Source organism: Eschrichtius robustus, chromosome 6 (genome assembly GCF_028021215.1).
Source record: "Eschrichtius robustus isolate mEscRob2 chromosome 6, mEscRob2.pri, whole genome shotgun sequence".
In the NCBI taxonomy this organism is placed as follows: Eukaryota; Metazoa; Chordata; class Mammalia; order Artiodactyla; family Eschrichtiidae; genus Eschrichtius; species Eschrichtius robustus.
The window spans coordinates 119,309,071-119,335,448 of record NC_090829.1 but is presented as its reverse complement, the minus strand read 5'-3'; positions in this window follow the sequence as shown (position 1 = coordinate 119,335,448).

Sequence of the window (26,378 nt, the reverse complement as noted above, 5' to 3'; positions counted from 1 at the left end):
TGACCAATAAAAAGGCAGGCCAAAATCTTGGTAGCTCAAAGGGAAAAAAGAATGTCTGAGAATATTTCTGTTTCACCCTGAAATAGATGAGAAATCAAGCTGTTCAGGCACAGCTGGAGAATGTGTAGAAGTGAGCTGTAGTGTTCCTACTTTAGCTTCTCAAGAAGCTAAAGGTTTTGATGCTATTAGGACATAGCTTGAAAGGATGATGTTTCATAGTGAGCAAGTGATCAGCCATCTAGCAGCTAAGATCAGTGGATCCTGTTGAGTGGTCAGACCCTCAAAGGAATGGGTCACTTGTGTCTAAGAATTCAAAGCTTATATCTTACAGCTGATAAAAGAGAAGAGATATCAAAACATGGTAGTCTGTACTAGTCAAAAACAGTGGTCAACTGATAGATGCAAGGTAAGAAAAAAATAAACAAAAAATAAAATTTTTTTATTTGAACAAAGTTTTCATTTTCATCATTCTAAGGCACTTCTGCAATTTGAGTTTCAATTTTCTTCTCACCCAAATTGCTGTGTCACCTTCTTTCCATCTAACAAAATCCTGCCCATCTTTAAAGGCTCCTCTCAAATTGTACCTCCTTGGAAATTATTTCCCTAACCATCCTAGATCATGGCAGTCTCTACTGAACTCATCTAAGGCTCTCTCCGCAGTTATCTTATGCTATCTGGAGATGTTGTAAGTGTATGTCTATTTGTTTAAGCCAATGCCTTGTCTCCTTTGTTACAGTGCAAATCCCATTAGACCAAGAACAAAGCCTTCTGTTTTCTGTTTTAATTTCTTACAGCTCACGCCTTCATCTTACACAATTAATATGTAATGGTTGACAAAAGAACCAACATAAATTTTTTCATTTAGCATAAGTAATATTGGATGGCTCCTGCTTGTCTTAGAAGACATGTTACAAAGAAATTTATGCAGACCTTGTGAAGAAATAGTATCCAATCTCTTAAAGCTTTTTTTTTTTTTTTTTAGTTATTTAGGAGCTTGGCTTAGAATAAATGATAAACAATAGATGGATAATATTTACAGAGAAGTTTCTGAGTTGCTTGTCAGTAATTCTACAAGTTACCTGGATAATTATGAGTTCGGTAAAGACTTTCTTTGTAATTTGTTCCCTCTACACAAGAGCAGGCTGGGTCTGAAAAATACCTTCAGACATGTTATTTCATTTAAATTTTTAAGAAATGAATTGCTTTTTAAATGATACCAAATTCAAGGTAATATATTAAACACTGACTTTCTTAAGCATGTCTAAATTCACACCTAAGTTTAGTTCAAAGTTAGATATGGTTTTTGAAGATTAATTTTTCCTCAATTAATATTCGAATGATCTGAGAAAAATAGGTCTTAGGAGAACACAAAGCTTATAAACTAAGAAATATTATCAGCCATGCACAGAATAAAATATATTAAATAAAAATTAAACTTGAGAAACATGAGAAACTCTTCTATGTTCATAACCAACTTGAAAATACTATAGCAAAACTTTCTGAAAGAGCTTTCATTATTTGTATGAATTATTTTTTGCTTACACCATTTCCAATTATAAATTTACACATTTAAAATGAGTAAAATAAGAAAAACACTGTAAAAGACAACTGAGTTACATAAGGACTTAAATACAGATTTGAGGCTCATTATGTGGTCAGCTATGTGACAGCTACCTAGTAGATAAAATTATACAGTCCTTGCCGTCAGAAAGAGGAAAAAATGAAATAGACACACATATAGGGAAAGACACCTGAGTGCAAATAATACAGATTTTGATGTAAAAGAGAGAAAGATATAAATCTATGCTCTGTTGCTTTCTACCAGAGGGAACTTGGGAAAGTTACTTATATTCACTCTGCCCAGTTTCTTCACCTTTACAACAAGTACAGTAGTTCCTCATTCCCTGGTTGCCATGTGAATTAAATGAGACATATTATACAGAACACCCAGCAAAATCCATGGAAAACTATGGTCATTCAACAGGTGTACGCTCCCTTTCTGCTCTACCCAAAGATGTATCAGTTCAAGACGGCAGAGTCTAATCTTACTGGAAAGAAAAAGACTGCCACATCCAGACAAGGTTTTATAGAGAAGGGAGGAATTTAATGGACCTTTAGGACAGGAGAAAAATTGCAGCAACAGAAAAAGTGTTTAGAGAGAGTAAAATGTGTTTACCAAAAAGTAAAAATATAAGTAAAGGTGAAAATACACATAAGTGGAAAGATAAAACTGGATGGAAGAAGGGCTTATGTGGAAAAAATAATTACATATAAAATAAGTAAAAATGTAAGAAGAGGATGGGACCATGAATTCCAAGTGGAAGAGTGGGGACATCTTGGAAAGGCAATGAAACCTCCTGAGCATGGCAAAGAGAACTTATTTTCCCAGAGATAAATGCTAATGTTGTTATCAAACTAAATTATTACTACTCTAACTATGAAGCCTTTCCTTTTGGAAATGTACATTTCTTTCAATTACTGCAAATAAACAATTACCTTTCATTCAAGTTTAAGTTGAGTTTTTACATAAGAGAAATTTTTCTAAAGAGCATTACTATATTTTGCTCAAATAAATTATATTGTGTTTTTAAGAAATGGCCAACAAGGCAACAAAAACCCTCTCAAGTAATTATTTGTAAGTATGCAGAATTTGGACCAGGCAAGAAATAGCAATGCATGTCTAAGTGTAGTACTCATAAAATGACCATGGTTTGGGAAGCAGAGCAGATCATTAACTAAAAACACTATAATAGATTTTTAATGGCCCTCTGTGGAATTCTTCAGATACAATAAAAACCCTTTGTAATGAAAATAAATAGCATATATTATACTTACTACTCAGTAAGAACTTATTTTATATACCTGCAACATTTTTCGACAGGAAGAGTCACGCAGTCTAAAAAGGTCCTTCCAAACAGGCTATTTTATTTATTTTGCCCCTCCTCTCATAATTTCACCCTATTTAAGGTAATGGTGCCTTTCTGTTTTTGGTGTATGATACCTATTATCATCTATAGCTCATATGTAGTCTCGCAGTTCTGTTTCAAATGATGATTTAACTATCCTGAAAAAAAAGGAAAAGGAATTTTGGTATTCAGAGCAATATAAGACCAAAGTGCCTTGGGTCTACCCAATCCTAGAATGCTATTCATTTTTGAAAGCTCAGATGAACAGAACTTACTTTCACTGACTAAAATGAAAGCATATTAAAAACTCAGTTCAGATGAATTAATAATAGTAATCCACCTTTCTTGCATTTATTCAGGATGTCCTGGACTGCTTAGTTTTATTGAAAAGGTGGAGGGGGTTGGGGGGAGAAACAAACAACTTCTATAAAATGAGGAAAACAAAGTGTCTTAATATCTCATTATTTTATATAATATTAATATTACTCATAATATTTCAAATCCACTTGACCTTGGCACTTCAATAAAATAAATAATAAATCTATCACAGAACTGTTTTGTTTTGTCATACTCTTACTTTGATTTTGAAATCCTGGATCATTCTTAAATTTAGTCTAATATCAAGAAAAGCTTGCATTTTGCAGTGACTTCCCTTCTAAAGCACTTTTTAGATTTATTTTATGCATAATCAAAATAGGTCTGAAAAGAAACCACTGACAAGGTCGCTGATGGAGAAAGCTGCTGTAGCAGACGAGGCAATGGCTTCCCAAATGACTCTTTCCAGCGAATAGAGGACAAGATCGTTTCCAGAACTCTCAAACCAGTCTAGGACTCTATGTCCTAAGCCATGCTCCAATCTCTCTAATTTATCTGAACCTCAATCTTGTCTTCACAGGTTAAAAAGAAAGTATAAATCTCAACTAAATCTGGAGAAGAAAGACCCATAAAAATTAATAAAGTCCTCTAAAAATAAGATATGTGAAGTAGCATTAATAAAAGAGATTTTTTTCTTTTTTCAAATTGGGAAGTATGTTGAGATAAGGAAATGACTGCCAAGCATAAAAGAGGAAACTGAGAAAAGGTCCTTGAATGAATGCATGGGCAGGAAGCAGATAGAGAAAAGTTACCATTTTAAGAACAGAAAGCACAAGAAAATAGAATAAAAATGGAGTCTGGAAAATTTACAAGCAGCTCATGCAGCTCAATATCAAAAAAACAAACAACCCAATCCAAAAATGGGCAGAAGACCTAAACAGACATTTCTCCAAAGAAGATATACAGATTGCCAACAAACACATGAAAGGATGCCCAGCATCACTAATCATCAGAGAAATGCAAATCAAAACTACAATGAGGTATCACCTCACCCCAGTAAGAATGGCCATCATCAAAAAGTCTACAAACAATAAATGCTGGAGAGGGTGTGGAGAAAAGGGACCCCTCTTGCACTGTTGGTGGGAATGTAAATTGATACAGCCACTATGGAGAACACTATGGAGGTTCCTTAAAAAACTAAAAATAGAACTACCATACGACCCAGCAATCCCATTACTGGGCATATACCCTGAGAAAACCATAATTCAAAAAGAGTCATGTACCACAATGTTCACTGCAGCTCTATTTACAATAGTCAGGACATGGAAGCAACCCTAAGTGTCCATCGACAGATGAATGGATAAAGAAGATGTGGCACATATATACAATGGAATACCACTCAGCCATAATAAGAAACGAAATTGAGTTATTTGTAGTGAGGTGGATGGACCTAGAGTCTGTCATACAGAGTGAAGTAAGTCAGAAAGAGAAAAACAAATACCGTATGCTAACACATATATATGGAATCTAAAAAAAAAGAAAAAAAAAAATGGTTCTGAAGAACCTAAGGACAGGACAGGAATAGAGACGCAGACGTAGAGAATGGACTTGAGGACACGGGGAGAGGGAAGGGTAAGCTGGGACGAAGTGAGAGAGTGGCAAGGACATGTATACACTACCAAATGTGAAATAGATAGCTAGTGGGAAGCAGCTGCATAGCACAGGGAGATTAGCTCGGTGCTCCGTGACCACCTGGAGGGGTAGGATAGGGAGGGTGGGAGGGAGACACAAGAGGGAGGACATATGGGGATATGTGTATATGTATAGCTGATTCACTTTGTTATCAAGCAGAAACTAACACAGCATTGTAAAGCAATTATACTCCAATACAGATGTTAGAAAAAGAAAATAAAAAATAAATAAATAAAAATGAGTTTGGTTAGAACAAGAAGTGTGTTTTAAAGTGAGGTCATTTGAATGTGTTCTTAGCTTCAGGTATTGATGCCTATTGAAATATAGGCATCGGCGAAGAGAACACCGTGTGTTCTCTTGTAGTAGATACTGAGAAGGACTCAAGGGCATTCTAAAAAAGAAGCAGCATCACTCATGGGGGCAGAAAGAAGGCACTGTAAGGGATGAACACAGATTGTACCAACTTCCTCTACTATACAGTAACAACACCGATATCAACAGCAATTTATGAACCACTTATTATATGTCACGTCATATTTTGTATTAAGTCTTTTAGTCCTCAGAACGATCCTAGAAAAGAAGGTGACATTATCCTCCAAAACCTAGCTGCAGGGAGTTTAAGTAACCTTGGTCAAGTCAGTGGCAAAACCAAGTTCTGAACCAGATGTTTTTAATGTTTGCTGGCTTTCCGTATTATTATTTTTTATTGTTTATAAGATTGGTTATAATTCTGTCCCTTAAGGGTTTGTGTTAGTGTATGAACAGCACCTGGGCCTATATGGTATATTTGCAAGTCTAAGAAAATTGGTGGGGGGGAAATGGGGCTGGAAGAGATGGAAGACGTCAGAATCCCCAGAAAGTCGCAAGCGGACGCAGCATTTGAAAAGGCCTACTCAGTGTGTTCAATGCTGTAGTTTAAACATCCAAAAATTACTTACGGAAAGTAAATTACTTTAGAAAGTAAAAGCCGACTTTGTTTGGTTGCTGAAGCATGGGTGAAAATGTTGGAGAAGCTCTTGAAATGTTTAATCCAGACCCCCTGGGCATGCCAAAGAATCACAAGTCACAAAAACAACCTGGTCATCTTGTTCCTTTCCTTACAAAATAATGCTACCCTTTATTAATACTATGAAGTTTTAACTACTTAGCCTGGCATTAAAACATCTTGGCAATTTTGCTCCAGACACCTTTCAATCCTCACTTCCTATAACCTATGACCACTCCCCATAATACATATGTTCAACAATCCCAAACATTCCATAAACTGGTATGCCACCTCAGTTTAAAATGTGCTTTTGAAATCTTATTTGTGGATTGCTACTCAGCTCAAATGTCAACTACTCCCTAAATAGTTCCATGATTCCTCAGACCTTTCCAACTCCTCTGTATAGCTATACATATATTATATGTGTATATATTATACTCTAAATAAATATATATTATATATATATTATACTCTAAATTATACATTGAGTATAATATTATACTCTAAATGTCTCCTTCAGTACGTTCATTCAATCATTGAACAAATATTTGCTGAACAATTATGTACCAGACACACTCTAAGCTCCCTAGACCAAGGACTATTTGTTTTTTGTCATTTTTGGAGGCAAGAGGCTAGTGGTGGTAGTGGTGGTGGTATTCTCTATTGCCTGCTCACTGCCCAACACATAATAACCATTAATTAAATGTTTGCTGAATTGAGCTATCCATGAGATCCTCAATGAACATCACAGTCAACTAATAATCATTAAAAATTAACTGATATTATATTTTCTTAGGGAGAAACAATTGGATGTAGAAGAATGTATGTAAAATAGCAGACCTTTAAATCTGACAGGGTCTCAGATCTGGAATTTTTATAATGTTAATTAGAAAGGGAGTAATGAGGAATGGCACCATTTTGATACTTTTAATTCCATCCTTCAAGTTTAAGTGGATTTTAATCTCCTCCAGATTACCAAGTTAGACTCATATATTCTTAAAACTTCAAGGGCAATTTGAAATCATTCAGTCCAAAACCTACACATTTTACAGATGAGGGAACTGTGTCCAGAGAGATGAGCAGAGCTGGGAGAGGAATACAGTCCTCTTCTCCCAGTGTTTCCCCTTTAGTATCCTGTCATCATATATTTTTTCTCTTTTAACTTTTATTCTCTAGATATTCAGTGAAATACTGGTAGCAAGTCATCAGACATGAGAATTGTCACTTGGAAGAACTGAAAGATTTGATGGTGGAGAAAATATTTCCTTCTTTTTACATCCTAAGATCTCTCCTAAAGTTGGAATCTTTTACAAGAAGAACATAAAACAATGCTGAAAAACTGATTTTTAACTAACAAGAAGAGAGTTCAGATTAAACCTTTATTTTCCTTTTTATTCCATTATTCTCTAAATTTATGGATATACAAATGTTAATAGAATGTCATATATATGACACACATACATATACACATACACACATTTTTTTTCATTATGGGAGACAAATATTTCCACTCTTTTTATCTGGAAAATTCCCTGAAGTGTCCTTATTTTATGGCTGATTTGATTAATTTATCAAATTCTCTATTGATACAGTGCAGACTGATCATGATTAATGTGTTTATCTGCTAAATGCACGAAAAGAAAGTTAGTTTAGGCAAGCAAGTCATTGCGTCCTACTTACTAATAAATCATTTGTTCTACAAGTTTTTGCCTCCTGGGTTGTTTACATTTTGAAGTGAATTCAACATTCTTTTGTTCGAAAAAAATACTTTAGCTTCCACCAATCGAATTTTCAGTTGTTTTAAAAGAAGTTAAACGGAAGTTCCCTCTAACTCTGAAAGATCATTACAAGTGTAAAGTGTGCGGAAGGAATCTACCCTCGCTTGACCGCTATGAGTCTTTGAAGCCCACAACCAGAGTAGAGTGGTTACAGATGCCTTGGTCTGAGGGAGGTCTGAGTTTAAGTATCATCTGAACTTAGAGCTAAATATCAGCTAAACAAAGGGCAAGACCTTAGAAGGGCAGAAATCAGGATGCAACAACCTATGATTACATCGCTGGCTATATACTTACTAACATCCAGTCTCAAGGGGCCACATTTCATTGCTTTCACTTAGCAGAAGTTGACTCTTGATCTCATTGCTGAGACCACTGCCCTCTTCCAATCATCCTGGCTCTGTCATCTTACTGTATTTTTTAGTACCAGTATTTACAGTACTTTTTAGTACTTGCTGAAAACAGACAGTTTCCTCCTTGAAACCAGCCCACTGCCTGGCACCGTTTCTTGAAACAAATCGCTATGTCATTCCAGTTTAACTGGCAACTTACAATTGCAAAAACAAATTCAGCTGCAACCGCTTTTAAAACATCTTACCAGGTTACTTTTCTGTCTTATGTCACCCAGATTTCCAGAAATCTACTGAAACTGTCTAATGAGGCAATAAATTCCTTTATTGACTGGTCAGAATGTGGAAACAAATTGAAGTGACTCACTCAGGCCTTTTCTTAACCCTCTTATTCAGCAGAACACTTTATTTTATTGAAAGAATAGAAAAAAAAAAAAAAAAAAAGAGCTGACAATTTAGAAATAAACTAAGTAGGTCCACCTTCTTGTGTGCCTCTAGGACATATAGTACTATCTTTTTTGCATGAGTGTAAGTGTATGTTACAGCTTAATTGATATTGTAAGAGAGCAAAATGTTGACTTATCATCCTTGTGAAAATACTTCCCATGTTTGCCTTTTACTTATTATGAATTTTTATTTCAATTTGTTTTTTGTGAGGGGTTTTCTTGTTTTGTTTTTGTTGGCTTTATGGTTTTTGTTTGTTTTATTTTAAGGTGCAATGTTCCTCTGTTTGTAATTATTCACAGGTACAAATTTACTTACTGGAGTAGTAATCTTAAAAGCAAATCTTGCTTATAATGCTTTATAAAGGATAGCAAATAACACAAGAAAGAAAAAGTACCTGGAAGTTTACATTTCTCCCCATAGTTTGCCTAAATAAATATTTTCATTCCCTGAGCATATTCCAGAAGATAATGGGTAAAACTATTTTGGGGATTAAAAACAATAACTACTTGCAGAAAAGTATCTGTTTGTATGTACATAATGGATATACATCTAAAAGCAATATGTTTATAGTTAAAAGTGAGCTAAATTTAGCTCAGACTCCTTAATTTACAGATATTGAAAGAAAAGGTAGGGAAATAAAGAGATTTAACAAATATCACTGGAAAGTTGGTAGATGGCATCAAATCTGGAATTCCCATCTCCTAAGCCCTGAGTGTTCATTCCAATATTGCATTCTTGCTTTACTTTTCATTGCTGAACCTGAAAATGCCATACAGTGTTAGCTTCTTTCTTATGCACTAATTCATAAAAACCAAATCTTAAGGGCAGTAGCTGGGGGAGGAGAGGGATGGGGAAGATCATCTCTGCCCTAAAAAGCTGGGAGTCAGCTCTTTATTTTCTCCTCAATAGTGGCCTTCCTCATAGTTAAAAATAGTGTTTCATGTTCCTCTTTTCTCTTCTTTTTAATTTCAAATCTTCTAAACTGCTTGCTTGGAGGTTAGAACATTACTATGAATATGAGTATGGGAAGGAAGTGAAAATAACATTAGCTGAGCAGCTATTACATCATAGTTTCTAGGATCCTTAGCTTGTAAAATCTTTCTTGAGTTCCTGGAATTCCACAACAGGAAAGATACTAAGGAAAGAATAGAGATAGCTTACAATAGAAGGCAATGGAATACACAGCTATTTACTTATTTATTTATTATTTTTTAAACTATGCACACCTTAATATTTTATTTTAACTTAAAATGTGCATGATTTATACATTAATTCCCTAATCATTGACTTAACACCAAGGTCATTTCTTAAGGAAGTCTATACCATTTGATTTTCTTAAATAAACCACACCCATAATTGTTATAATTTTGTAGTGAGTGGTAAATTCTTCAGAGCCTTTTTTTAGAGTCTCCTTTATGGAGTTTTCCCAAAACAATTTAGTTTTCACAGAAGCAATTCTTTTTGTTCTTTTTTTTTTTTTTTTTTTGAAGTTTCAAAAGAATGGGACCTTAGTTTTTACCTTCATCTAATAAATTGGGATTTATATTTATATATGTAATTAATATTTATCATAGAAACATAATCGGTTAGAACTAGAAGAGACCTTAGTCTCTTACCTAAGAGTCTTAACCTCTACACTTTACAGATAATGCCTAGGAAAATAAAGTAGTTTATTAAGTGGCACATAGAAATGTAGTAGAAGAGAGAGTTAGATATGTTACTAAGAATCTGTTGTTTTCTCCATTGTACAGCTTCTTACCTATACGTGAGGACACTTACATGTTCTCATGTGCATAATTTGAGTTTTAAAAATAAATGTACAGATGAATAAATCCTGTCGAAGACCTTTATCAACAAAATCACATTTCTAAGCAGCACTGATGTTACAGAAAAATGTTTACTGATCACCACACGTGTTAATACCACCCCTTAAGTGCCAATGTGTACTGGAAACCACTGCCGCTACCACAGATCGTTTGTGCTCAAAATAAAGAGCATGAATGGGAAAGCATGTTTTACCCTCGTGAGCAAAAATATTGCTACGTTCATTCTCTTCATTAACTCACTACAGTGGAAGACTTTAAAATCTCAGTTAAAGGAAATTACAAATAGCTAAATCATAACAAAAATATAATTATTCCTGAAAAGAAATAAACTCATCTTTTAATAATTCAGCTGGAAAAGTATATTTTAAATACATTTCTTACTATATCAGTTTTCCGTAAAAAATCGTCATCTATGGGGCTTCCCTGGTGGCGCAGTGGTTGAGAATCTGCCTGCTAATGCAGGGAACACGGGTTCGAGCCCTGGTCTGGGAAGATCCCACATGCTGCGGAGCAACTAGGCCCGTGAGCCACAACTACTGAGCCTGCACGTCTGGAGCCTGTGCTCCACAACAAGAGAGGCCACGATAGTGAGAGGCCCGCACACCGCGATGAAGAGTGGCCCCCGCTTGCCTCAACTGGAGAAAGCCCTCGCACAGAAACGAAGACCCAACACAGCCAAAAATAAATAAATTAATTAATTTAAAAAAAAAAAAAGTGCATAAGAATTAAAAAAAAAAAATCGTCATCTGGGTGAATGTTACTAACAAACTTCTTTTGGGCACTCTGTGGACTCATTTCTGCATACACATAATTTTCTTAAGTAATGTAGAGCTGTGAATGAGCTGAAAGCATGGACTCCATGAGAAGCCTACCCCAAATTCTGATAGGTATGTGCCAAATATAGCTCTATATATCTTTCTCAATTTTAGTACTTATCAGGAACTTGTTGAATCAATAAAACAGACAATTGTTTAAATTTAACATGAAAATAAACATTGCACTAATTCTTTTTTTTTTTTTTTTTCACACACACACACACACACACACTGTATTTTATTTTTACAAGAGATAAATAGACTGACACCAAGCATTGTACCTGGATGACCACAACAAAAGCAACGATGATTGCAATTACCAAACATGAAACACACTCATACTATGTCATAATATTGACATTCAGTCCAGTAATCCTCCACTGTAACAGCTCCTTTACTTTGCAGTGAAAATTGATTTGTATATTCTTTGCCTCTGAGTCCTTGTGGGATTTTTTTTTTTTTTAATTCAGACAGAAAGTCACAAAAATTATACTTATCCTCATCAGTTCACTCAGTCCCATGTAATTAATTTTTTTTTTCATCTTGATCTTTTGTTAGCACTTTTATGAGTTCATCAGTTTTTCATTAGAGTTCTGAAAATGCTTATTCATTCAGTTCAGCAGTACAGTCAGTTACCAGAAACCTGTACTTGTCAGAGTCTTTTCCATGAATTTCTTGAAGATGGAACCCTTTTATAGGAACATATTTGCAAAATCATCAGAGTACACCCAGAACTGTCTGTAAATGACAAAAGACTTAAAAATGACCACGGTTAAAGATTTGATGAAAGTTCATAATAATGCAGTTGACAAGAAAATTAATTATTTCTGAGATATACATTTTAAAGTAATAACTAGGATTATTACTTATAACATTATACCAGAACATATAAGATTTTTAGAAATTTCATGTAATGTCTGAAACATTTATATTAACATATTTCCATACATATTTCCATACAAATACAAATATAAGATTTTTAGAAATTTCATGTAATGTCTGAAACATTTATATTAACATATTTCCATACATATTTCCATACAAATACAAATATAAGATTTTTAGAAATTTCATGTAATGTCTGAAGCATTTATATTAACATATTTCCATACAAATAACCCAATGAAAGTTTAGTATTAGTTGTTTTGTTTGTTTTTTTATACTGCAGGTTCTTGTTAGGCATCAATTTTATACACATCACTGTATACATGTCAATCCCAATCGCCCAATTCAGCACACCACCATCCCCACCTCACTGCAGTTTTCCCCCCTTGGTGTCCATATGTCCATTCTCTACACCTGTGTCTCAACTTCTGCCCTGCAAACTGGCTCATCTGTACCATTTTTCTAGGTTCCACATACATGCATTAATATACGATATTTGTTTTTCTCTTTCTGACTTACTTCACTCTGTATGACAGTCTCTAGATCCATCCACGTCTCAACAAATGACTCAATTTCATTCCTTTTTATGGCTGAGTAATATGCCATTGTATATATGTACCACAACTTCTTTATCCATTCGTCTGCTGATGGGCATTTAGGTTGCTTCCATGACCTGGTTATTGTAAATAGTGCTGCAATGAACATTCGGGTGCATGTGTCTTTTTGAATTACGGTTTGCTCTGGGTATATGCCCAGGAGTGGGATTGCTGGGTCGTATGGTAGTTCTATTTTCAGTTTTTTAAGGAACCTCCATAGTGTTCTCCATAGTGGCTGTATCAATTTACATTCCCACCAACAGTGCAAGAGGGTTCCCTTTTCTCCACACCCTCTCCAGCATTTGTTGTTTGTAGATTTTCTGATGATGCCCATTCTAACAGGAGTGAGGTGATACCTCATTGTAGTTTTGATTTGCATTTCTCTAATAATTAGTGATGTTGAGCATCTTTTCATGTGCTTCGTGGCCGTCTGTATGTCTTCTTTGGAGAAATGTCTATTTAGGTCTTCTGCCCATTTTTGGATTGGGGTGTTTGTTTCTTTGATATTGAGCTGAATGAGCTGTTTATATATTTTGGAGATTAATCCTTTGTCCGTTGATTCATTTGCAAATATTTTCTCCCATTCTGAGGGTTGTCTTTTCGTCTTGTTTATGGTTTCCTTTGCTGTGCAAAAGCTTTGAAGTTTCATTAGGTCCCACTTGTTTATTTTTGTTTTTATTTCCATCGCTCTAGGAGGTGGATCAAAAAAGATCTTGCTGTGATTTATGTCAAAGAGTGTTCTTCCTATGTTTTCCTCTATGAGTTTTATAGTGTCCAGTCTTATATTTAGGTCTCTAATCCATTTTGAGTTTATTTTTGTGTATGGTGTTAGGGAGTATTCTAATTTCATTCTTTTACATGTAGCTGTCCAGTTTTCCCAGCACCACTTATTGAAGAGACTGTCTTTTCTCCATTGTATATCTTTGCCTCCTTTGTCATAGATTAGTTGACCATAGGTGCGTGGGTTAATCTCTGGGCTTTCTATCTTGTTCCATTGATCTATGTTTCTGTTTTTGTGCCAGTACCATATTGTCTTGATTACTGTAGCTTTGTAGTAGAGTCTGAAGTCAGGGAGTCTGATTCCTCCAGCTCCATTTTTTTGCCTCAAGACTGCTTTGGCTATTCGGGGTCTTTTGTGTCTCCATACAAATTTTAAGATGATTTGTTCTAGCTCCGTAAAAAATGCCATTGGTAATTTGATAGGGATTGCATTGAATCTGTAAATTGCTTTGGGTAGTATACTCATTTTCACAATGTTGATTCTTCCAATCCAAGAACATGGTATATCTCTCCATCTGTTGTTATCATCTTTAATTTCTTTCATCACTGTCTTATAGTTTTCTGCATACAGGTCTTTTGTCTCCCTAGGTAGGTTTATTCCTAGGTATTTTATTCTTTTTGTTGCAATGGTAAATGGGAGTGTTTCCATAATTTCTCTTTCAGATTTTTCATCATTAGTGTATAGGAATGCAAGAGATTTCTGTGCATTAATTTTGTATCCTGCAACTTTACCATATTCCTTAATTAGCTCTAGCAGTTTTCTGGTGGCAGTTTTAGGATTCTCTATGTATAGTATCATGTCATCCGCAAACAGTGACAGTTTTACTTCTTCTTTTCCAATTTGTATTCCTTTTATTTCTTTTTCTTCTCTGATTGCCGTGGCTAGGACTTCCAGACCTATGCTGAATAATAGTGGTGAGAGTGGACATCCTTGTCTCGTTCCTGATCTTAGAGGAAATGCTTTCAGTTTTTCACCATTGAGAATGATGTTTGCTGTGGGTTTGCCATACATGGCCTTTATTATGTTGAGGTAGGTTCCCTCTATGCCCACTTTCTGGAGAGTTTTTATCAGAAATGGGTGTTGAATTTTGTCAAAAGCTTTTTCTGCATCTATTGAGATGATCATATGGTTTTTATTCTTCAATTTGTTAATATGGTGTATCACATTGATTGATTTGCGTATATTGAAGAATCCTTGCATCCCTGGGATAAATCCCACTTGATCGTGGTGTATGATCCTTTTAATGTGTTGTTGGATTCTGTTTGCTAGTATTTTGTTGAGGATTTTTGCATCTATATTCATCAGTGATATTGGTCTGTAATTTTCTTTTTTTGTAGTGTCTTTGTCTGGTTTTGGTATCAGGGTGATGGTGGCCTCATAGAATGAGTTTGGGAGTGTTCCTTCCTCTGCAATTTTTTGGAAGAGTTTGAGAAGGATGGGTGTTAGCTCTTCTCTAAATGTTTGATAGAATTCACCTGTGAAGCCATCTGGTCCTGGACTTTTGTTTGTTGGAAGATTTTTAATCACAGTTTCAATTTCATTACTTGTGATTGGTCTGTTCATATTTTCTATTTCTTCCTGATTCAGTCTTGGAAGGTTATACCTTTCTAAGAATTTGTCCATTTCTTCCAGGTTGTCCATTTTGTTGGCATAAAGTTGCTTGTAGTAGTCTCTTAGGATGCTTTGTATTTCTGTGGTGTCTGTTGTAACTTCTCCTTTTTCATTTCTGATTTTATTGATTTGAGTCCTCTCCCTCTTTTTCTTGATGAGTCTGGCTAATGGCTAGTCAATTTTGTTTATCTTCTCAAAGAACCAACTTTTAGTTTTATTGATCTTTGCTATTGTTTTCTTTGTTTCTATTTCATTTATTTCTGCTCTGATCTTTATGATTTCTTTCCTTCTGCTAACTTTGGGTTTTGTTTGTTCTTCTTTCTCTAGTTTCTTTAGGTGTAAGGTTAGATTGTTTACTTGAGATTTTTCTTGTTTCTTTAGGTAGGCTGGTATAGCTATAAACTTCCCTCTTAGAACCGCTTTTGCTGCATCCCATAGGTTTTGGGTCGTCGTGTTTTCATTGTCATTTGTCTCTAGGTATTTTTTTATTTCCTCTTTGATTTCTTCAGTGATCTCTTGGTTATTTAGTAACGTATTGTTTAGCCTCCATGTGTTTGTCTTTTTTACGTTGTTTTCCCTGTAATTCATTTCTAATCTCATAGCGTTGTGGTCAGAAAAGATGCTTGATATGATTTCAATTTTCTTAAATTTACTGAGGCTTGATTTGTGACCCAAGATGTGATCTATCCTGGAGAATGTTCCGTGCGCACTTGAGAAGAACGTGTAATCTGCTGTTTTTGGATGGAATGTCCTATATATATCAATTAAATCTATCTGGTCTATTGTGTCATTTAAAGCTTCTGTTTCCTTATTTATTTTCATTTTGGATGATCTGTCCATTGGTGTAAGTGAAGTGTTAAAGTCCCCCACTATTATTGTGTTACTGTCAATTTCCTCTTTTAGAGCTGTTAGCAGTTGCCTTATGTATTGAGGTGCTCCTATGTTGGGTGCATATATATTTATAATTGTTATATCTTCTTCTTGGATTGATCCCTGGATCATTATGTAGTGTCCTTCCGTGTCTCTTGTAACATTCTTTATTTTAAAGTCTATTTTATCTGATATGAGTATAGCTACTCCAGCTTTCTTCTGATTTCCATTTGCATGGAATATCTTTTTCCATCCCCTCACTTTCAGTCTGTATGTGTCCCTAGGTCTAAAGTGGGTCTCTTGTAGACAGCATATATATGGGTCTTGTTTTTGTATCCATTCAGCCAGTCTATGTCTTTTGGTTGGGGCATTTAATCCATTCACGTTTAAGGTAATTATCGATATGTATGTTCCTATGACCATTTTCTTAATTGTTTTGGGTTTGTTTTTGTAGGTCCTTTTCTTCTCTTGTGTTTCCCACTTAGAGAAGTTCCTTTAGCATTTGTTGTAGAGCTGGTTTGGTGGTGCTGAATTCTCGTAGCTTTTGCTTGTCTGTAAAGCTTTTGATTTCTCCATCGAATCTAAATGAGATCCTTGCCGGGTAGAGTAATCTTGGTTGTAGGTTCTTCCCTTTCATCACTTTAAGTATATCATGCCACTCCTTTCTGGCTTGCAGAGTTTCTGCTGAGAAATCAGCTGTTAACCTTATGGGAGTTCCCTTGTATGTTATTTGTCGTTTTTCCCTTGCTGCTTTCAATAATTTTTCTTTGTCTTTAATTTTTGCCACTTTGATTACTATGTGTCTCGGCGTGTTTCTCCTTGGGTTTATTCTGTATGGGACTCTCTGCGCTTCCTGGACTTGGGTGGCTATTTCCTTTCCCATGTTAGGGAAGTTTTCGACTATAATCTCTTCAAATATTTTCTCTGGCCCTTTCTCTCTCTCTTCTCCTTCTGGGACCCCTATAATGCGAATGTTGTTGCGTTTAATGTTGTCCCAGAGGTCTCTTAGGCTGTCTTCATTTCTTTTCATTCTTTTTTCTTTAGTCTGTTCCGCAGCAGTGAATTCCACCATTCTGTCTTCCAGGTCACTTATCCGTTCTTCTGCCTCAGTTACTCTGCTATTGATTCCTTCTAGTGTAGTTTTCATTTCAGTTATTGTATTGGTCATCTCTGTTTGTTTGTTCTTTAATTCTTCTAGGTCTTTGTTAATCATTTCTTGCATCTTCTCAATCTTTGCCTCCATTCTTATTCCGAGGTCCTGGATCATCTTCACTATCATTATTCTGAATTCTTTTTCTGGAAGGTTGCCTATCTCCACTTCATTTAGTTGTTTTTCTGGGGTTTTTTCTTGTTCCTTCATCTGGTACATAGCCCTCTGCCTTTTCATCTTCTCTTTCTGTAACTGTGGTTTTTGGTCCACAGGCTGCAGGATTGTAGTTTTTCTTGCTTCTGTTGTCTGCCCTCTGGTGGTTGAGGCTATCTAAGAGGCTTGATGGGAGGCTCTGGTGGTGGGTAGAGCTGACTGTTGCTGTGGCGGTCAGAGCTCAGTAAAACCTTAATCCACTTGACTGTTGATGGGTGGGGCTGGGTTCCCTCCCTGTTGCTGTGGCGGTCAGAGCTCAGTAAAACCTTAATCCACTTGACTGTTGATGGGTGGGGCTGGGTTCCCTCCCTGTTGATTGTTTTGCCTGAGGCAACCCAACACTGGAGCCTACCCGTGCTCTTTGGTGGGGTTAATGGCAGACTCTGGGAGGGCTCACGCCAAGGAGAACTTCCCAGAACCTCTGCTGCCAGTGTCCTTATCCCCACGGTGAAACAGAGCCACCACTCGCCTCTGCAGGAGACCCCCCAACACCAGCAGGTAGGTCTGGTTCAGTCTCCCCCAGGGTCACTGCTCCTTCCCCTGGGTCCCGATGCACACATTACTTTGTGTGTGCCCTCCAAGAGTGGGGTCTCTGTTTCCCCCAGTCCTGTCAAAGTCCTGCAATCAATTCCCACTAGGCTTCAAAGTCTGATTCTCTAGGAATTCCTCCTCCTGTAGCCGGACCCCCAGGTTGGGAAGCCTGACGTGGGGCTCAGAACCTTCACTCCAGTGGGTGGACTTCTGTGGTATAAGTGTTCGCCAGTCTGTGAGCCACCCACCCAGCAGTTATGGGATTTGATTTTACTCTGATTGCGCCCCTCCTACCGTCTCACTGTGGCTTCTCCTCTGTCCTTGGACATGGGGTATCCTCCTTGGTGAAGTCCAGGGTCTTCCTGTCAATGATTGTCCAGCAGCCAGTTGTGATTCTGGTGCTCTCGCAAGAGGGAGTGAGAGCACGTCCTTCTACTCCGCCATCTTGGTTAATCCTCTGCACTAATTCTTAAAACCCCAAGATTCTCTTTCCTCAAAGGGGCATCACATTGACAGCAGCATGACAGATTTGTTCATTTGTTTTTAATATAAGTATAGGACAAGTAGCTAATATAAGGTTGAAAATCAGAAGATGTGGCTTCTTATCACACTTTACCCCTCTGGGTATCACTATATATATATATATATATAAAGGCGTTTTGGACTTGGAAACCTCTAATTCACCTTTTAAATACTCATACTGTGAACAATCTGTTTGAGAAAATGGCATTTGTGTACCATACATTATATAGTTTACTTCATACCTTTTTAAAATTACTTTATGGATATTGGGACTAGGACAAATTTTACCTGATAATCCAAGTCCAAAATTTACTTTTCTAGTTCATCTCAAACAGTCCATAAGCATACTTAAGAAAACAAACAAAGAAACAAATAAATAAATAAATAGCAGTTGATCAAGTTACAGAACACCACTGTAAGAATTTAAGGACTTTCTGATGTAATGAAGTGGGTAATATAGTAAAAGAGAATGTTTTTCAATGAACAAGTACTTTCTTAATTTTACATTTTATATACTGTGGTCTTTCTCTGGTACCTACTCTAATTGGCACAATGAAAAAATTAAATTTACACTTCCTACTTATCTAACAGTGTTGAAATGCACATTTCTTGGGATGCTCTGTCAGTTCCTCATCTCTTGGAACTATCTTCACCTCCCATAGGGATGGGTCCTTGGGAGTTCAGTGATACTATCTCTCCTAACTGATTTGACATAGTTGGACACTTGACCCAGCCTGGCTTAATCGAACTCTGTCTGCCAGGAATTTAGAATTGGTGTTGGTAAATATTCTTTTAGCTTAGGCCAGGACCTTGGAGATCAATGTAAACTCATGACTGTATAGTGGCCCTCTTCCAGCTTCTCTGAAGACTGGAATCAGCAGTCTGGCACAGGAAAAATTACAAGTACATAGGGAGAAGCAGAGATGGACGACAGAGAATATTTCAACAGGCATTAGGATCCAGTTCCAGTCTCTGCTAAAGAGTAAGACACTTTCTTGCTATTATATGGCACAAAACAAACCAGCAGCCATTTAATAATTATATTTTTGGCTTATGATAGCTCAATTTGGCTTACTTATGAACAAAGAGTCCTAAGTCTGAGATATTTTAGTAGTGCTGTTAAAATGATTTATACAGACTTCCAAAATAAATGAAAGAACTTTCAAAATCACCTGTGTGAAATAAGTTGGCACTAAAAGCATGACCTTTACTTATTATAAAACTATGCTCATAAAAAATGTCATAGGGATATAATGTACAGCACGGTGACTATAGTTAATAATATTGTATCGCATATTTGAAAGCTGGTGAGAGAGTAAATCTTAAAAGACCCCATCACAAGGCCAAAAAAATTTTTTGTAACTATGTATGGTGACAGATGTTAACTAGAATTGTGTTGATCATTTTCCAGTACATACAGATATCAAATCATTATGTTGTACACCTAAAACTAATGTTAAGTGCCAATTATACCTCAACTAAAAAAAAAAACCTATGCTCATGAACATATAACACAAATCAATCTCTGTCAAGTGCAAGTATGGTTGTACCATCTGAGTAAAAATTAAAGTAAATTTTAAAATTATTTTATTGTATTTCCTTTCACCAGACATTTTTAATAGCCTTATTCACTTTAAACACAGTTCAATTCAAATTTAATTTTTAATTATGTGGAAAAAGGAGATTAATTTAAACAGTACATTTTGCCTTTTAATATCTTAGAATAAAGGACTTTTTACTCTTAACCCTTTGGTAAACATAAGTGTTTCACTGCCTACTTTTTAAAGCACTGTTTAAATTAGCTTACCTACACTTTATATCACATCTTGTGTTTTAAGAGCTCTGTGACTCAATGAAAAGAGTATAATGGAGCCATAGATCAAGGCACCTCATTCATTAACTTTTAAAATATCACCTCATTTATTTAGTCTTCCTCTGGAGTTTCTTTTGATAAGTAGCAATTTTATTAAACATCCATTTAAGTGAAATGAGAAAGAATGACATACTTTGCTCCAATACATGTAAAGGCTATATTCTTACATCTAAATTTACTTTAGCCAGGAACATTACAGTGTAATCACTACATCTGTTTTTTGTATATATAAGGCGTGGCAGGAATACTACTGGCTTTTAAATTTACAGCACACCCAATAGCTAACATAGGTTTTGGCCATGTGGGAAAACTTTGATGAAATTACCCTGTCTAGGGGAACAAAAAGGGTGAAATCATTGGATTAATGACAGGCCAAAATATTTGAAAGGTGAAAGCATGCTTCAAGTCTGCAAGAAGAGAACCCAGTTACTAAATGTAATTCATTAAAATAACAGTACCTATTGTCCTGTAACTGGTATCCGTTTGAGGCTTCAAACAAAAGTCAGAAACATTACATCCTCCAAATGAAAGGATGATTGTCATAGCAGGCAACACACTGCCCTGCAAATATGTTTCTTTAGTAATGAAAATATAAACTTACTCTGAGTGTTGGAAGAAGCAGGAGCTTAAAAAGAGTACTCTGTAAACTTATAGACTTTTAGACATTATCCCTTCTGGTAAAATACCCAATTCACAAAGATGAGGAAATCACTGGCTTATGAGATTTATAAGAAGAGTCTAAGAAAAAAACAAAAACACTTTCTTTTATAACATATAATAAAACATCATAGATACTAAATTAAACCAATGATTATTTCTTATCTACTATCTTATTCAGTAGTAGAGAGACATAGGAAAATGAAATCCATAATCAGAAATGCAGCCCTATCCTCCCCACAAAGCTCGTATATATTGGGTTGCCCAAAATGTTCATTTGAGTTTTTCCATAACATCAAGAAAAATTCAAACGAACTTTTTGGCAACCGAATAATGCTTTCCTTTCCCATTAGCTATTGGGTTATGTCTTTTCAAATTAGAATACTGTGAACTTTCTAGTACATAGCTTCTCAGAAGTATACATACAAAAATATGGTATTAGGGACAAATTAGCCCACATTCTCAAGACAATCATCTTTTTTCTAGAAAGTCTCCATTTCTTCTTTTTAAAAATTGGAAGTCTATAAAATAAACAAATAAAAATGATGCGAGAAGGACTTAGTTTGTATTTTTATACAGTTTTGATTTTGAACAATTTAAATTGTCGTATAGAAATAAATTAAAATTCACTAATAAAATAATGTGAATGCTCATACTGATATTTTGGGTTTTATTCTACATACACATCGGATGACATTAAAAAGGGTCCGGTCCAAAAAAAATGAAGACAATAAATATTTTAAACAATAGAAAAAGGCTTTAACACATTTTTTTGTACAACAAGAGAATACTACGAAATCTTATAAAAAGATACTGGAATAGAAACATTTGTGACCTTAAAAGGGATGTTTATGATAAATTTTTAAGTTTAAAAAAAAAAGGCAGGTTAAAAACAAGCATAAGATATGATCTACTTTGCGTAAAATAGTAAAGTTACATACAAAGTGATAAATGGTTGCAAATTTGTTTATTAAAAATATCAGCGGTTTTCCCCTGGGTGTGGCAATAGATTGAGTTTTATGTGCTTTTCGCTTAGTGACCCTGGTTCTGCCCACCACATCTCTGGCGGATGTTCTAAAGGCTGAACATGACCCTGAGCATTTCTCTTCCTCCAGGGACCAGAACGTTCCCTCACTTTCTTGGTCGCCCTGTTGAACTCTGGAAGAAACGTTGGGCTACAGGGGTGCTAGAGGGAGAACTGCAGGAAGCAGATGTGAACCTCTAGACTATTTCTCCACAGTGTATTTCTTTTGCAAAAATGATGGTTATACTGGACATTTTGTCACAAGCTCTAAGTTAAAAAACCTGGGATGAAAGATAGATCAAACTGAATTGGCAGTGAAAGAGGACAGAATACTGGTGATGGATGAAACAGGAGGAGCAAGTAGGATTGACGGCTGGGATTTATGCCCTCTTGTTTCTTTTCTCATTCTGGGCAGCCAAGCCACCATAATTACTCTGAGATAAGATGAGACTTCAGAACCATGTATGAATTAGGCATTTGGAAAAAGGATTTCATAGCAGCAAAGATATCAGTAGCCACGTCAGCTGTGGCAATGAAGTGGGTACACAAGGTGTTGGCTTTGAGTTATCCCAGGAAAAAGGGTTCTACTCCAGCAAGCACTTGACGCCCAGTTTCCTTCCAAAGCCAACTCCAACTGTGACTCGGGAGGTAGAAAAGTCGAAAAAATGAAGTAGTCATCAGGTTAATGTTTCTGACCAAAGGTCGACTGGGGAGAATTCAAGGCTAAACAATATTATGGTGGAGATGTCCTACAAGTTACAAAAGTAGTCTATTAAGGGCGCTTTAATAAGTATTAGGCTTTCAAAAATATTGTGATTGCCTTTCCTTGAAGACTAATCACTTCAAATTTTTGTTCACATTGCAGGGCAAAGTCAAATCTAAGATTCATACAGATGCTCTGAGTTAACTGTTTAATGAGATTGACTTTAAAACGATGAAACTGAATTTCTCCTTAGTTACAAACTGGCTCTGAGACAAATTCTTTAAATAGAGCTGAAATAACACCAGCCTCACTCAAATGAGGGTATTGTGCCCTAAGGTAAATAAAAGACAACATTTATTTGGTGTGTAAAGATTGGAGAGTAGTTGGCCTCATTAATCGTGGTTCTCAAACTCGTGCACATCAGAATTACCTGAAGAGCTTGTTAAAACACAAGATGACTCAGTCCCACCCCCAGATCTCCTGTTTCAGTAAATTTGAGGTGGGTCCCAAGAATTCGCTTTTCCGTAAGTTTCCAGATGATGCTGTCCTGGGGACCACGTACTGAGAACCACTGTTTCAGAATGGTATTATCCTGTAGGCTACACAGATACATTCTTAGAGGATTTCACATCTCTATTAATTTTGTTGTTTTCATTTTGATCATCTCCTAAAGCCATATTAGTACTTGCATTTTTAATCCCAATGGCTAGGTTACAATCATGTTTTTATGTTTTCAGTTGCAAGAATTTATATTTGCATTTCTAATTGTGTGAGCACTAAATTACCATATAGTGTTAATTTTTAGAAGTATTTCTCAAACTGCTTCGTTAGATGTATCCTAAAGCTCCATGAATCTCTAAGTTTTAAAAACACTGGTTTACATGCCAGAATCCTATACTATGGTATAACAAAGATGCAAATTAATCTGCCTAACAAGGAAAATTCATATGAGTGTCTTCCCTCATACGTCTGTAGTTTATTGTTTTAGCAAGTAGAGCCAGTAGAAAGTGGTACTTAATTATGCTTTCCAACTTTTTTCATGTCAAGGCACACAGAGAAACTTAAATTCATTTAGGACCTTCTGGGGGAAGTAAATGAAGCTGCTGATTGCCTGGCCAAAGGGATAGCTGCCCTGCCCTGCCTGGACCACTGGGGGGCAGAGGAAGTTGGTCAATGTAAGAGTATTTGTACCTTTTCTGTGGGTCTTAGCAATTTGGGACTCTCTTATAGATTGAGGTAACTTTGTTCCAGAATTACCTGATAAGGATGTCATATACAAGCACTGAAGAAGTAGACGTAACATATCACAACACCTGAGGTAGGGCAATTTTTCAGAATCCTTTCAGATTTTACCCTCACCCGATCTGTCCTTAAAAAGGAGGGATGGCTTCCTGATCCCATGGCTGCACCCCTGCACCCATCGACAAAGTGTAGTAAGACTGAGTCATTGCCAAGGGTGTCCTCTATTCCTCAGATATATTAAGAAAGAAAAGTTGCAAAATATTAACCTCGTTACTAATGTTCAGTAATGATTGTTTTCAAATTGTTCAGTGAGCAGTGTGCCCAGAAATAACTTAATTAAACTCCCTTCTAACCAACATGGTTTGGAAATTGGAAATTATTGCAGGATAATACATATTTTTACATATAAATATCCCCAAATACACATATATATCAATATTTTGGGGAAATGTAAAGTTTGCAAATAAAATTTACCTAATTCAAAGAAGTAATTTTTCTTTAATGATTTGGGAGGAACTCCAGGGCCTCAAGCTAATATGTATCAAGTATTAACTGCATACCAAAAACCAGTCGCAAAAGCTTTAAATGTCTTAGGTAACTTATTCTGCTCAACAGAATAAGTTATGCAGATACCCTATCCCCATTTAACAAATGGAAAAAAAAAGTACATGAGATACAGTGAAGTTATGTAACTGGCCCAAGGTCACATAGCTAGTATGTGGCAGAGCTGGGATCCAGGTCTAAGCATTAAGTAGGTTCCAATCATTTTTAACAAACACACAGAGACAATTAATGAGAATGTGCTGACTAAAAGCATTTCTTATCATCTGTATCTACAAAGATCATTTAAGATGCCAGGGATGGCTGCTTAAATTATGGTCTACAATGAAGTGTGACGCAGAGACTAAAACTTAAGTGCTGCATCTGTATTCACAGATAGAAAGAGGCCCATGAACTGACAGTGAAAAAACAAACAAACAAACAAAAAAGGACCACCATATAGAATGGGATTCTGTTTTAATAAAGGCATATGAGAGTTATATTAATAGTGAACACATCCAGAGAGTAGTATTACACTGGATTCTTATTTTCTGTCTTAACTTTCAAAATTTTTGATAACAGGTATAGGAACTATTTTATATTTAGGATATAAGTATCATTTTTTTAAAAAAGAAAAGGTACTCTAGTCATAGGTATAGAGTAATAATAATAGCTAACATTTATTAAGCACTTATTATACGCCAGGCAATGATCTTAGAGTCTTTCATCTCATTTAATCTACATTTACAAAAATAAAAAAAAGTTGAGGTAAGTATTGTTATCATTCCCATTTAACAGATGAAGAAAATGAGGCTCAGAGAGATTCAGTAATCTCTCTCAAATGCTAGCAGCCTGAATCCTGAATAAATATTCCTAGATACCACAATACAAGGATCTCCACCCTTCTTGAGGTATGGTCCAGAAAAGCCCCACTATTCCCTGCAGTATTTCTCCATATGACCCTTAGTTTTATCATTCTGCATATCAGGAAAAACACTGAAATTTTAGAGTTAAATAATTCATTTAAACAGCAAGGCACCAAATGTACTCATTTTGATGAAACTAAGTTACATTTATATTTGAAATCTTAATGATGGATAAGAGTTAACCAAAAGGGAAAAAATGGTGCAGACAAAATAGATCAAATCTAAAGGCTAGAGAAAGGAAAACTGTTACCAAGCACTTAGGAAACAATTTGGTTGTGTTACTAGCATTCAAACAAAGAATGTGCTCACTATAAATGGTTGCTATCTACTTTGTTTAGCTCCTGGAAGTTTAAGAAACACACCCAATCCCAGGTTCTCTGATTTCCTCCCTTGGTCCCTTGTAGTATTTTATGTAACAGAAATAAATAAATCTTCATTTACGTAAGGGGTTTCTCAATTCAGATTTGTCACTGACAGGTTGATACACAAAATGTCTCCCTCGTTCTAAATTTTCTCTCTTCCTTTGCCCATTAAGGATCAGTGGGGAGGATTTACTGTAATTGTTGGATAACTATGCAATACTTCAACACATTCTAGCACTTCAAGTTCTAATAACAAGCAAATAAAACACTGAAACTCTTCTTCCTACTCACCTACAATAACAAACCAATTCTAAAAGATATACAACTCTAAAGCCATCTTTTTAATTACTAATTTTCTCCATTAAGATTTGGCTGGCTTCACTGGGGTTTATCCCCCTCCTTCCCTTTTACATCCTGGAGGCTGTGGGTAAGTAGGGAGTAGGGAGCAGAGACACTAGAATGACCCACACTAGTCACAGCAGGTGTATGATGGACAGCTGGGCTCCTATTCAAAAGCATCTCAGCTTTCCCCCAACCTTTTGCTGAATTTCTCATTTTTGCATATAAATATGCAAAAATAATACCCTATATATTTAGTATCACTCTAGGTAATAACACTCAAAAGTACGAATTTTGCATAATGTTTCTCAAGGGCTTTTTTTTTTAAATGTACATAAATACTGTAGATGATGGGAAGGTGCTTAGTAAAGCTGGCTTTGGTGGGATACAATTGTCTCAAACGCTTGCCTCTTTACTTCATTCTTTAATGAACATCTCTGGA